This window comes from Ambystoma mexicanum, chromosome 8 (genome assembly GCF_040938575.1).
Source record: "Ambystoma mexicanum isolate Mex_15411 chromosome 8, UKY_AmexF1_1, whole genome shotgun sequence".
Classification (NCBI taxonomy): Eukaryota; Metazoa; Chordata; class Amphibia; order Caudata; family Ambystomatidae; genus Ambystoma; species Ambystoma mexicanum.
Window position 1 is genome coordinate 1,356,678,375 of NC_090929.1, and position 13,697 is coordinate 1,356,692,071.

The following is a 13,697-nucleotide window of genomic DNA, read 5'->3' on the forward strand; positions in this document are numbered from 1 at the left end:
TCCTATCTGAGCTACGCCCTCGATTTCCCACTGGGATCTGTATGTTGTGAGGGTCCCCGTGCTCGTGCCTACAAATCCTGCGAGTGGGTTCCGCGCCCCCTGGGATTTCCATGTTTTGCTCCATAGGGTCAGACCAAGTTTGGCCATATTGGATAGGGTCCTGGTCAGGGGCTTGTCAATCCAAAACATTTCCCTCAGGTAATATTGCTTCAGAGCCACTTGAAAGAGTAGTGAGTCTATTGATGTCTCATGCCCTAGCCAACTAACCATGAATTGCAGTTTCCCAGCAAGGAAATATCGTTCGAAGTCCGGCAATTTGATGCCCCCTGCTTCATTGTCTCTCTGCAGGGTGTTCAGCACAATCCTGTTCCTCCCTCCCCCCACAGGAATTTTCGTGCCATTGTGTTCAATTGTGAGAAAAAAGTCTTGGGTATAACATATGGGATGTTTGTGAAGTAGTATAGCATGCGTGGTAAAACTGTCATCTTCAGCATGGCTGCCCTCCCCATCATTCCCAGCGGAAGTGTCTTCCAGAAGGTCATGGCCTTCTGTGTTTTATCGAGGGCTACATGTGTATTAAATGTGTGTATGTTATTGGTATCATGGTGCACTTCTATCCCCAGAAAGCAGAAAGAGCACAGTGCCTATGTATGTCTCAGGACTGGCAGTGGCTTCGGGGAGACCCATCTTAGATCTGCCACGGCAAATAGTGAGGACTTGTGTTTGTTGATGGCTATACCATAAAGCCTGGTGTATTGCTTCCAGTAGGCATGATAGGTGCATCCGCGGGTTCCCCAGGAAGAGGATCATGTCATCTGCATATAACGAGGTTTGCTGTACGACCCCATCTATGTCTACCCCGGTGTCCCTGTATTCGGCCCTCAGGAAAACAACCAGCGGTTCGAGGGCCAGTATATACAACATCAGTGACAGTGGGCATCCCTGCTTTGTGCCTCTATAGATCCTCCAAACCTCAGAGATATGCCTCCCAGTGTTTACTCTCGCTCTGGGATTCTTAAAAAGCAGCCTGACCCAATGGAGGAACCCCTCCCTCATTCCAAAGTAGGCAAGGACACTCAACAGCCACTCCCAATTCATGGAGTCGAAAGCTTTGACAGCGTCTAGTGACGCTAAGGCACATTCGCCTCGTCTCTGCTTAGTCTTAGTATTATACCATTACTCTCTACGCTTCCCTTATTATGCTCAAAGTAATCTTCTATCGTGTTGTGCATATATTCCTGGAATTCACTCTCCTTCAATGCCTCTGCCCTCAGCCGCCACATTGGTATAGGGGTGTAAGGACATATATAGCATTTTACCAAATATATGCCATATTACTGCTGGCAACAAAATGCCACTACATTTTGCAATAAAAAAAATGCCATTACATTTGGTCAAAAGGGTACACTTCGGTTAAAAAAAAAAGTTATACATGCATATGCATATGTGAAGACTCGTGGACCCATTTGGGATTGGTTTTACTGTTAATATGATTGAGCAGTGGTTTATTATGAAATATTTCAATGTTCATTTTATTAAGTTACTATTATTTCAATTTTGATTCATATAATGGAAAGAAAGAAAAACAATTTGGGTTTTCTCCAATTGTGGATTTGGGTAGCCAGAATTGTCGGAAAAGGAGGGTATATGTAAGGACATATATAGAATTTTACCAAATGTAATGGCATTTTTTTATTGCAAAATGTAATGGCATTTTGTTTCCAGCAGTAATATGGCATATATATTTTTTTGCCAGTGTGACTTGTAAATGTGTCATTGGTGGCATGCAAAGGACAGGATTTACAACACCGCCAAGCCCAACTTGAAACTGCAGAGAATGAATTGCACGCATAGAAAAGCTTAGTGCTGCAAGGCCAAATAATGAAGTGCACCATTTTTTTGGGATACCTCATACGTGCAGACTACATTAAGTTATATAACTGTCTAACATAATTAACATTGCTAAAATACTCATTCTAAATTCCCTAACATTATAATGCAGTCTTACATGCAAAATGAGGTGAAAGTCCATGTTTTAGTGGCACTGCTGTAATTCATTTTTAAATGCACACTGGTGTTTTTTTGTATTAGTTTGTGGAGAGCAGAGGGAATGATGCAGCAGGAAACAGAATGAAACATTTATTCAGGGAGGCCTAAAGCCCTCACTGTTCTAGACATGAAGGTATATACAGAACACATTCTTGTTAACCTGATTGGGGGAAATAATAGGCAGACAAGAAACGTCAAAAGGGGAAGGATAGGAGATTTCTTGGGACAAGAAATGCAGAGAAAAGTTAGTTCAGGCTGGGATGGGAAGACTGACGGTGTTCCAAGGGGTTAGAGCGCTGGCTGTGAGAGATATCTCGCTGGTGCTCACCGCACAAGATTACTGAAGCATTTTGCGCTGACACTGGGCCTGCATTTGCGAATATAGCAAGGTCATGCTGGGAACTTCAAAGAAATACTAATCTTGGTAAGATATGTGCCAAGTGAGGGCCGTATGAGTGGCTGAGGTTATAACAGTGCCGGAAGTCAGTGCATGTTTATTTTTCGTCATGTTCAGAATCTGGGATCCTTAATCCATGTTTCAAAAGACCTGCTTGTTCTGTTTTGTTTTCTTTTGGTATTCTAGATGACGATGCAATGTACCCATGGTAAGACTTAATGACGTGTGAATAAGATAGACAGGCCAATTAATGGAATTATTGTGCGCCGCGCAAGTGTGCGAAAGCGTGCGAGTCGCAGCGCCAGCGCGAAAATCGCAGCACAAGCGTGCAAAAGCCGCGCACATCGATTCATGGAAGTCTGTGCGCGTTTAAATCCTGGGATGTGCGCTAAAATCCTACGTGGAGCACGCGGGTGCACACGTCATCAAATGGCGTGCGCTACGCGCACAGTGAAAGCGTACATAGCGCAGCACACACAACAAAAGTAGTCAGAACACGGGGCGTAACACGCGGAATGGGGAACAACGCGTGAAAATGTGGGCGTTACGGCAGAAGTACAGGAGCCAAATGCGCGGAACGCCCACACGCACGCCTACAACACGTATTCATGGAATCGAACAGGGGAAACGCGTGCGCTAAAAAAGACGCGCTAATCCGGAAACACGTACGCCAGCAGGAAGCAGGCTACGTGGCCTTGCGCAGCATAAAAGTGTGCACAAACAACAAGCAAGCTCAGACGCTACGGAATATACCATTCCTCGCAGCAGTGGCCGTGGGACACCGCAGGAGGAGGAGGATAGCCAGGCCCAGAATTTTTACACCCAGGACCAGTCTTTTTGGGATGCCTGATGACCAGGTGTATGGGAGGTACAGGTTCCCACCACACATAATACCCATCCTGGTGAGTGAGTGGGAGGATGACCTCACATCACCCACCCTGTGCTCCCAAACACTGATCCCCTTGGAAAAAGTGCTCAATATACTGCACTTCTTGGCCACTGGTTCATTTCAGCGGACAAGTGCCATAGTGGGGGGGGTTGTCACAGGCCACACAGTCACGCTGCCTACACCAGGTGTTGGCCAGCATGACTGCACGCTCTTCAGTCCGCAGGCACATATAGATGCCCAGAACACCTGCAAAAAGGCAGGCTGCCATCCAGGACTTTTACGGGGTGGCACACTTCCCCAAAGTGCTAGGTGCCATTGATTGCACCCATGTGGCTCTATGTCCTCCCAGGGCAACTGAGCACATCTATAGAAACCGCAAGCACTGGCATGCCATCAACGTGCAGGTAATCATCATGATGCCAAGGGAATCATCACCTCAGTATATGCCAACTATCCAGGATCCACCCATGACAGTTTCATTTTCAGAATGTCACCCCTAAACCGGGACCTAGAAGCTGGGCGGCATGGCAATACATGGCTACTTGGTGAGTATAAATGCCTCTGCACATGCATGCATGTCAGATACTGAGTAATGTCACAACCCCACTAATAATACCCATAATCACCTCCCCAGGGGACAGTTCCTACCCTCTGAGCACCCACATGATGACGCCAATTCGGAACCCCACCACACCACCCGAGGTAAGATACAACACAGCCCATATTGCAACCCGGGGCATAGTGGAGCACACATTCGGAGTGCTGAAGTCATGCTTTCGCTCCCTTGACTGCTCTGGTGGGCAGCTGCTATACGCGCCCCCAGTAGTGTGCAGGATCATAGTGACAGCATGTGTCCTGCACAACGTTGCAACATGCCGGGGCCTGCGGGTGGACATGGTGGTGCCCCCATATCTCCAACCACATGCACGGCCGCTGCACACGGGAGGGGAAAGGGCATGTGGTGAGTTAGCCCGTACGCAGCTGGTGGCTAATTACTTCACCTAAAATCACACCCCTGTGGAGTGCACACAGCCCTGGCACATATCAGCTGTCAATCAATGAAGATGACATAAGGGTCAGTCAACTGTCACAACCATACCAGCCTGAGATTGGTCCCCTGGAAGTGTTACATTGTGTGCATCCCTACCTACTGAAAGACAACCAATGCTGTGTCACAAAAAGGCACACATTTATGCTGCATTTATGACTACCCCCTTGCAAAATACAACATGAAAATAGTGCCATGTCACCCAACCCCTCCCCATCTCAGCTACCCAACACACCATGGCATGTCATGCAATGTGAAACCAAACAAATGAATGCACAACACATGACACAAGTGTCACAAAGTGCACTGTCCCAAATGGAAACCGGCCACAGACAATATGCTCCCAGTAATCAATAACAAACAGCACACATGAACAAATACTTACCAGCAACACAATACACCAACACAGGATGAAACAGGGCCAAAATATGACAGTACAAAATCAAAGTAGTGCACGTCTTACAACCTGAATAGGCCAGCACATCGAGCCCTTCCAACTGCAGAGGGTTGCTGTCAGGCAAATGTGTCAGCATACTGCATACAACATGAACTGCATCTGCAAAGGAGACGGCCTTGTGAAGACATGAAGAAGGTACCTGTGAATAAGGAGGAAGACATGGACGCACAAGCACATATCAATACACCATGCAGTGTTCAATACAACAACAATCCCCACTAGGAATGTCCACACAGTTTTGACCACAGACTGCCCACACAGCCCATGGGAGCCCAATGTCACTGTGTAAGTCCCTGAACTTGGTCACACCCTTTGCAAGCCCATGGAAAGGGGAAGCAGGAGGGGTGTGTGTGTCAGGAACCCAAGCATATAACCCAAACACAGGACAAGCCTGCATGTGCCCAGCTGGAATACACAGTGGATGCCCACGGGAGCCACAGAAGGCAACACACTGTAAAAAAATGTAAAAAAGAAAAGAAAAATGGCCATGTGTGGGTTGGGGGGGGGCACCCAGGAGGTTTTAGGACAGGGTGCACACCAACACCCAACTGCGTGGATGTTGCGGAAAAAAAAATACCTCCATGGGCTCATGGCCTGCACGGCTACGCCAATGTGGGAGAAGTGTTGTCGCTCTCTTCACCCTCTGCTGCTACATCAGGAGGTGGCGGTGCTATGGAAGGCAGCCCACGCAAAGCCCTGGTATGGTCCTCCATGGCAGCATGCATGCGGGTGTGGAAGGTCTCGTTCTGGAGGATGATAGTACGGAGATCCCCATGCAGCACCTCACGGGTTGCCTGCATTTCTGCATGCATGGCCTCACGTAATGCCCGGATCTCCTCACGAGTTGCCTGCAGCTCAGCTGAGAGCGAACGTGTGAGCTGCTCCAGCTGCTGTTCTGCCCTAAAATTTCGGGAAGCCTCAAGTTCTACCAGATTCTCCCTGAGGAAATGGAGTTCTAACCTCAGGGCTTCCCTGTGTCCCTGGGACTCTACAGATATGGCTTTTCACAGAGTCTCCAGTGCCGCCCGTCGGTCCCTGTTGGACACCAACATTTCCTCCCTGTGCGATTGGCAAATGGACTCTGTTGCCTGCTGTTGGAGCTCCATCTGCCTTTCAGGGGGGAGAATGGAAGTGGCCAACCTCTCCATTGCCTGAGCCATCATTTCAACCAATGCTCCCTGTTGTGCTGCTATACCGTACAAGGGATTTTCCCATGCAGTATTGCCTGGTGGCGCACGGCCACCACGTCAGCGGGCACCACACCTGTTTGGGGCCAGGTGATCTGCACCTTGCTGTGCTGGCACTGTCCGAGGCTGCAGGACTGCATTCCTCCTCTGATCTGCTGGGCCAGGAACAGGATCAGATGTTGTGGAGTGTGACCCTGCATCCGTAACCGCCAAAGGCAGAGTTACCAACACTGACATCCCCATAGAGGGGTCTACCCCTGGTGCAGGTGGGTTGGACAGAACAGCATCCCTGCCAGAAACACTCACCTGCGACAGCATATAAGTCTCATCATCCGATTCAGCACCTGAATCATAGAGGTCTGGGGAGGTGCACCCAGAGACAACCCTGGACAGTATGGTCTGCAGGAGGATTGGGTTTTCACCCACCACCACACCACGTCCTCCACTGGTGCCCGGTCGTGCCTGAGATTCCTCCTGAGTCTGCGCCATCTCCTCTACCTCTACAGCATCAAGTGTGTCATCACCTGCAAAAACATGAAAGACAACAAATGGAAACAGGCATGAGCACCATACCATACACATATGCCTGACAAGCCAGAGATCCACTACATGAACAACATATGTCCCACATGACCATAACCTTGGCATGCATGCACTGTCAATGATTTGGAAGGGGCAAAAAGCAGACACTGAGGACACACGTGCTGTATGCTGGATAGCACTGTCATCACATATTAGCCTGTGAGTGGCATGGTCAATCCATATACATGGCACATGCCAGCACACAGATGGCATGTAGCATAGCCATGGTACATTTGACAAGTACAGCCATATCCCAGTGAATCAGTACTGTCACCCATCCATGTGAGATGGACATGATGAGAAGAAACATGCAAAATAGTGTGCCAAAATATGCATGTGCCACACACTGCAACACATCCAGTGTGCAATAATACATTGATGGCAGGCAGATGGATACATCAATGGTTGGTCGCTTCAACATGACAGAACACAACAGTCATGTTCAACATTCAAACAGGGACCAACAATTAATGTGAGCAGGCCCTTACTCAATCAGCCTAAATGGTCAAATCATTCCCATAACAAGGTAATAAATGTGGGCCAATGTGGGTTGTAATCTATGACAGAACCATGTCACATATGTGGCATTAGGGCAGAAAAATGTGTTGCAAAAATGGGAGGATTGAAACAAGCTGAATGAACACTGAGCAATCAAAACAATCAGCAATCAGCAATCAGAACAATGTTGTTGCAAGATGACAGTTCAAGGGCAATTGCAGTAATGTGGCGCTAATTGGCTACTGTGGTCAGAAAGGATACTGTCATACCCAAACCGAAGGCTGGTGAATGGTTTGGAGGAAGCACATGGATGACCCATACCACTCAGGAGTACACACCCTAACCTGGCACTCAATCATTACACATCACCCAAGAAACATACACATGGATTACACACGCTTGCATGGGCACTCACCGGACAATGCATCATAATCTGGTAGGTCTCCCACGCCTTGGATCTGTTCCTCTGTGACGAAGGTTCCAGCAAAAGACTCTTGTTCAGTGAGTTGGTCATCCTCTGGTGGAGACCCAACGCCAGTCACCAGAGTAGAGGCATGATTTGAAGCCAGCTTGTTCTTTGCTCTGCGTTTCAGGTCATTCCACCGCTTGTAGCAATCCTCAGCTGTGCGCCTCACAAAGCCAAGGGCACTAATGTGGTCTGCGATGGTCTGCCAGTGGGCCCTACGTTGAGCAGGCATAGTCTTACAGCCTGCAGTCACCAACATTTTGCGGCTATGTGCCGACACATAGGCCACAAGTGCATTAAGGTCGGCGTCATTGAAGGTATGCTTCCTTGACGTGCCGGAGTGTGTAGCCGTGTCTGGGATCTCAGCCTATAGTGCAAGAGCACCCTTCTTCTTCCTCTTGTAAGGTGGTGCAGATCCTGAGTGGCTTACACTGCTCTGGTCAGTAGGGGCAGAAGCGCAGGTGGACTGGGTACTAGAAGCATGTAAGGGCACAATTACCATAGGTCTTGGTGCAGGAATTGGCTGCAGGGTGATGTCAGCAGGGCCAATGTCGGTGTGATGGACCTGGACCGACACTGTCCCGGCTGGGAGACTCGGAGCTGGGGTGGATTGAGCTGCAGCTGCCCCTGCAGCCTCCCCACCCTGCCTACTTGGTGCAGCAGATGACATTGCTGCCCCAGATCCACGTGGCCTGGCAACTGCAACTTTCACCGGCACACGTGGATTAGACTTGCTGACCTGGAAGTCAGCCTGGGAGTCATCCTGTGCCGGTTCAGGTGTCAAAATGGGCCGGTCCAACAGGGGCTGAGCTGGGATGGTGTCAGCTATGTTTCCCACAACCATTGGGGGGGGCATAGGTGTTCCCGATTGGTCCTCCACACACGGGGCTCTAGGGGCACCCTGCAAATCCTGGCCACATCCCCAACGCGTCCACCACGCCCACCTTTTGGAGGTCGGCCACCTTTGCCTCCCTTACTGCTTGGTCGCCTCGCAACCATGGCACTGATGTTGTTGTGCGTATGGGAGTTGCAGTAAACAATCGTCCTGGGCAATTGGGGTGAAAGGGGTAGGGCACTAGATGGAATTCGTACCCTAGTGCTCTAGCAAGGCTGGATGTGACCCCTGAGGGATGATAAGCATACGCGTGTAACATGCAGCCTGGGGTACGCGACATACGGGGGCAACCACTGTTGGAAAATACGTGCGCGACTCAACATCTGCCTTGAAAAAGAATGTGAAAAAGATGCGCGTGTGCGTGTTGGCAACACCCCCGCCAAAAGAAGAAAAGAACGCAGTCTGAGGAAACAGGGAGTACGAACTGGAAACGTTGTGAAGTAATCGCATGTGAACCGACAAGAAATACAAGAAACACCTGCTCGCTCTCCACAAAAAGCTCATACTAGAAAATAGCGTGATACTCGTATCTTTTAAGCCAGCCCACATGTGCAACGTCACTTACGCACTTACGCGCTAAGGCCCTTTCCTCCAATAGCACAGGTGACGTGCAGTTTTCTCACGTGCTGAATCACAATGCACCCGTGTTGTGGGGAATGCCCACGCGCGTAACGTCACTTATGCGCTTACGTGCTAAGGGCCTTTCCTCAGATTTCACGCTGACATGCACTTTTTTCACGTCACAAATCACTCAGTATAAAGCTGGCCACGTGAAAACACATGGAAGACCACGCTCCTGCCCAAAAGGCCATTTTCTTGCCCCCAAGATCCCCGAGCACGCTCCCACCAGCCATCTGCTGCTGCCTGCCTGCTGCCCACGTGCCCTGCTATTTGGTGCCTGCATGTCAGCCATCTGCAGGGGGTCCAGTTGCTGTGTCAACCCCTGCTGGAACACGAAGACTCCCGACTGGGATACCATCGCTCCACAGCCCAGCCCCAGGACCCAGTTGCCCACCCACACCTGCCTCAGGGGTCGCCATGTCAGGGCAAACACCATCTGAAACCACTGGCGACCCCCAGCCAGAGAGGCAGAGGGCCACCAGTTTCAGTGAGAAGGAAGTTGGTGTCCTGGTGGAGCATGTCCTGAGGCATTATGATGCCCTCTTCGGAACATCACGCGCCAACAAGGAAGGATGGGAGAGGATCTGGGAGGACGCAGTGGTTGCCATCAACACGGAGGGGGTGGCAACCCGCGACATCAAGCACGTCCGGAAGCGCTGGGAGGACTTCAGGTCCAGGACCCTCTACAAGGCCCGGCGCCTCACGGAGGGGTGCCGGGACAGTATGAGCAACCTCCAGATGAGGGTCCTGGAACACGTAGGCCCAGCGCTCCACACCCAGATCCTTCGGAGGCAGACCCGTCTGGAGTTGAGCGGTAAGTGGCCAAGCATTGCTGTGTGAGACAGGGCATGTTGCAGTGTGCTGGTAGTCTGATACCTGCCTGTATGTGTGACATAGGCCATGCATGGATGTGTGTGTGCAGGGACATCATGGTCATGCATGTGAGACCAGTAATGTGTGAACCACATGGATGGTGCATGTGTTCCAATGCAACATGGGGAGCTGTATGCGGAATGCACACATGAATGAATGCCAGTCTCTGTTCTTGGACATGGAGGGGGGTGAGGGATGGGTGCTGCTCTCATGTACATGTATTGTACACATGTGTGTGTGTCTGAGAAGTATGTGTGTGACTTTGAAACGCCATGGATGCATGACACATGTCCGTGATGATGTGTAGATTCACTCATGCAGTGCGGTCACCGCTGTATCCACTGTGTCTATCCACTGTGTCTGTGGTGTACAAGCCATGATGCATGACCCCCCGGTGATGTGTGTGCATGGGATCAGTGTGAGCCATGATGCATGTGAGTTTGAAGGCAACATTTTGGTTAAAAGAGGCCCTTGTACATGGATGCTGATGTTGATTTCAGGGGCCGTGTCTGTTTCTGCATGTGTGTTGCGTGCATTCACTCATGCATTGTGGAGGGACAGGATGGAAGTGACATTTGACAGAGCCACTCATGTGTTATTGCTTCCTGTCTAGGGGAACATTGTACTGTACCCTGATGCTTGTGTTCTATGTCTCCCACTACGCAGCGTCAAGTGAAGAAGAGGGCGGAGATGGCACTGTGGAGCCAAGCAGTGGAGATGCCTCCACTGGGCGGCGACGCATGCCCAGCCACCCTCCCAGGAATTGCCATCATCCGGGAGTGAGGGGCCTGGGGCCGCGCCTGCCACTACAGCTGTAGAGGAAGGGCCGGGTGAGCCCCCACAGGGGCTTGCAATGGTGGAAGATTGTGTGGAGACATCCAGGTTGGTGGTCTCCACAGAGGAGGGGGAGCCCGCTACTGAGCCGCACATGGGGCCTGGTGGGAGTAGTACCACTGGTGCAAGTGCTGCAGTCCAGGGCCAGGGTCAGGAGGCAGCACAGGTCACCGCGGAGGGGCCTGTGCATGTCGCTGTCCTTGACCCTGTGACTGCACCACCATGCACCAGCAGGGATGCCCTGTCTCAGGCCCGTCCGCAGGTAGGGGGGAGTGGCACGTCATCTGCCTCTCCAGTACCTGCGGACGAGGGGTCCTACGACGGTATGGGCTCCGTCCTGGTTGGTATTGCATTGCGCATGCGTGACATTCATGATGACGTGCGTGCTTCCTGGGCGGAGCACGCACGCCATCACAAACAGCAGCGTCGCGACGTGGCACAGTTGGGAGGGGCCCTGGTGGGTGGGTTCCTACATGTGTCGCGCACTCTGGCAGACCTCTCCTCCTCTGTGGAGACTACGCGTCAGTCGTTCTCCCTGCCGTCTTCCGGCCCAGATTCCACCACGGCCCCCTGTGGACATGGCCTGACCAACACAGCCAGCTTGGTGGAGATCCCATCCCTGCCACAGTTGGGAGTCAGTGGTCCAGCAGGGGTGGACACCACAACAACTGGAGACCAGCTGATGGAGGATGTGCAGGCATCATCAGACAGGGCACATGGACAGCAGCAGCAGCAGGCTCTAGGTGGGAGCAATGATGGCTCGGGGCCATCGACATCAGAGGGGCCTGCATCGGCCAGAGGGTAGGAGAACCCTGGAATGGGTGTTTCTTCCGTGTGGCTGCGGTTGGGCCGGTGTATAGATGCAGAGCGGCGGCGGGCAGAAGAGGCACGGCTCATGATGGTCAGGGCGCAGAACTCCATGCGGAGGTCAGTGCGGCGGGCCGAGTGCCTTGAGGCCATTCGCAGGGAGTTGGAGTCCAACATGGCATTGTCCCTGCAAACCCTCGGGCCATGGAAGAGGACCGCCTCCAGGACATCGAACAGGAGTTCAATGATGCCCTGGCCCGGGACATCAGAAAGTGAGCCGTGGGACTAGCCTGCCGCCATTGTAAATAGTTTTTAGTGTTAGGTTTCATTTTCATTTCTTTCATTTCTTATGCCCCACACTTTTGTATATAGTTCTTTTCTTAGGTAGTTTTTTAGATAGGTTACATTTCTTTAATTGGGCTCATGGACCCTTTCAAAATTGATTGTACATAGTTGGACTTTATGTGTGCATTTTATTTGGATTTCACCATGGGGCAATGGATTTTTGATTTTACGTTTCCTTTGGATTTCTTTTTGTGGACAATGATTTTGGACCATTTTTCTTCAGGTTTTTTTGGATTTCATCAACATTTCAATTTTCATATTTTTGGACATGCATTTCATTTCATGTTTGTTTGATTTTTTGTCCTTTCATTTCATTACATTGATTTTGTTAATAATACATTGTGATATTTTAATTCCATGTGTGGGATTCGCTCATTGGGTTCATGCATTTGAAATTGTGGTTTTACACAATCTATGGCAAACAGTGTGTGTGTATGTGACGGACATGTGTTGATGTACATGGTTGACCTTTGATTTGTGTCCTGACATAGGCATGTCGGTGTGGGGTGGATTGGTGAAATCATTTCATGTCAAGACTGGGGTGGTGTCCAGTGGTATTTTGGTGCACTTGAGGGCCATGATTGTGCATCTTCTTTTCGTGTTGCAAGGGGACATGAGTCGGGCCCCGCTTGCAGGTGCCCGTCAATGCTGAGTGGGTGGGGGTGCTGGGGGGACATGAGTCGGGCCCTGCTGGCAGGTGGCCCTCACTGATGGGGGTTGGGGGCGCTGGCGGGACATGAGTCGGGCCCTGCTGGCAGGTGACCCTCACTGATGGGGGTGGGGGTGCTGGGGGACATGAGTCGGGCCCTGCTGGCAGGTGACCCTCACTGATGGGGATTTGGGGTGCTGGCGGGACATGAGTCAGGCCCTGCTGGCAGGTGACCCTCACTGATGGGGTGTGGGGGTGCTGGGAGACATGAGTCAGGCCCTGCTGGCAGGTGACCGTCAATGCTGGGTGGGTGGGGGTGCTGGGGGGACATGAGTCGGGCCCTGCTGGCAGGTGACCCTCACTGATGGGGGGTGGGGGTGCTGGGGGACATGAGTTGATGATCACTAATGCAAGGTGACATGTGGGCTGGCTGGGGGGCATGCCCATGTTGGATGGGCTACCTGCAGGACATGACCAGGGGTGCAGGGTAGTCAATGACATTTGTGATGTCATCTTTGATGTCCTGGGTGTTAGGCTTAGCAGTGCAAGGTGGTGGCGCGAGTTATGGTAGCTTAGCTTTTTAGTAGCGCAACTTAACCATAACATCGCTTTAACAATGTTTTTTCACAGAATTTCATAGGTTTTTAATAGCGCAACTTAACCATAACGTCCCTTTAACAAAGTTTTTTCACTGAATTTCATTGGTTCTATTAGTGCAACTTTACCATAATGTCCGTTTAGCAAAGTTTTTCCATTGATTTTCATAGGTTTTTATTAGTGCAACTTAACCATAACTTCCCTTTAACAAAGTTTTTTCATTGAATTTCATAGTTTTTTTATTAGTGCAACTCATGCATAACGTCCCTTTAACACATTTATTTTTACTGAATTTCATAGGATTTTATTAGTGCAACGTAACCATAACGTCCTTTTCAATGGATGAAGACCACTAGCATCCTAGGTTCTCAAAGTGGGAACCCGGGGTGGTAAAAAAAAGATTTTTCTTCCCAAACCGGAACGCCTGCGGCGTCCCGGTGTAGGAGGGAAAACATTTACCAAGATGGACACCATGGAAAGGGAAGGCGGGGTGTATAAAGAGA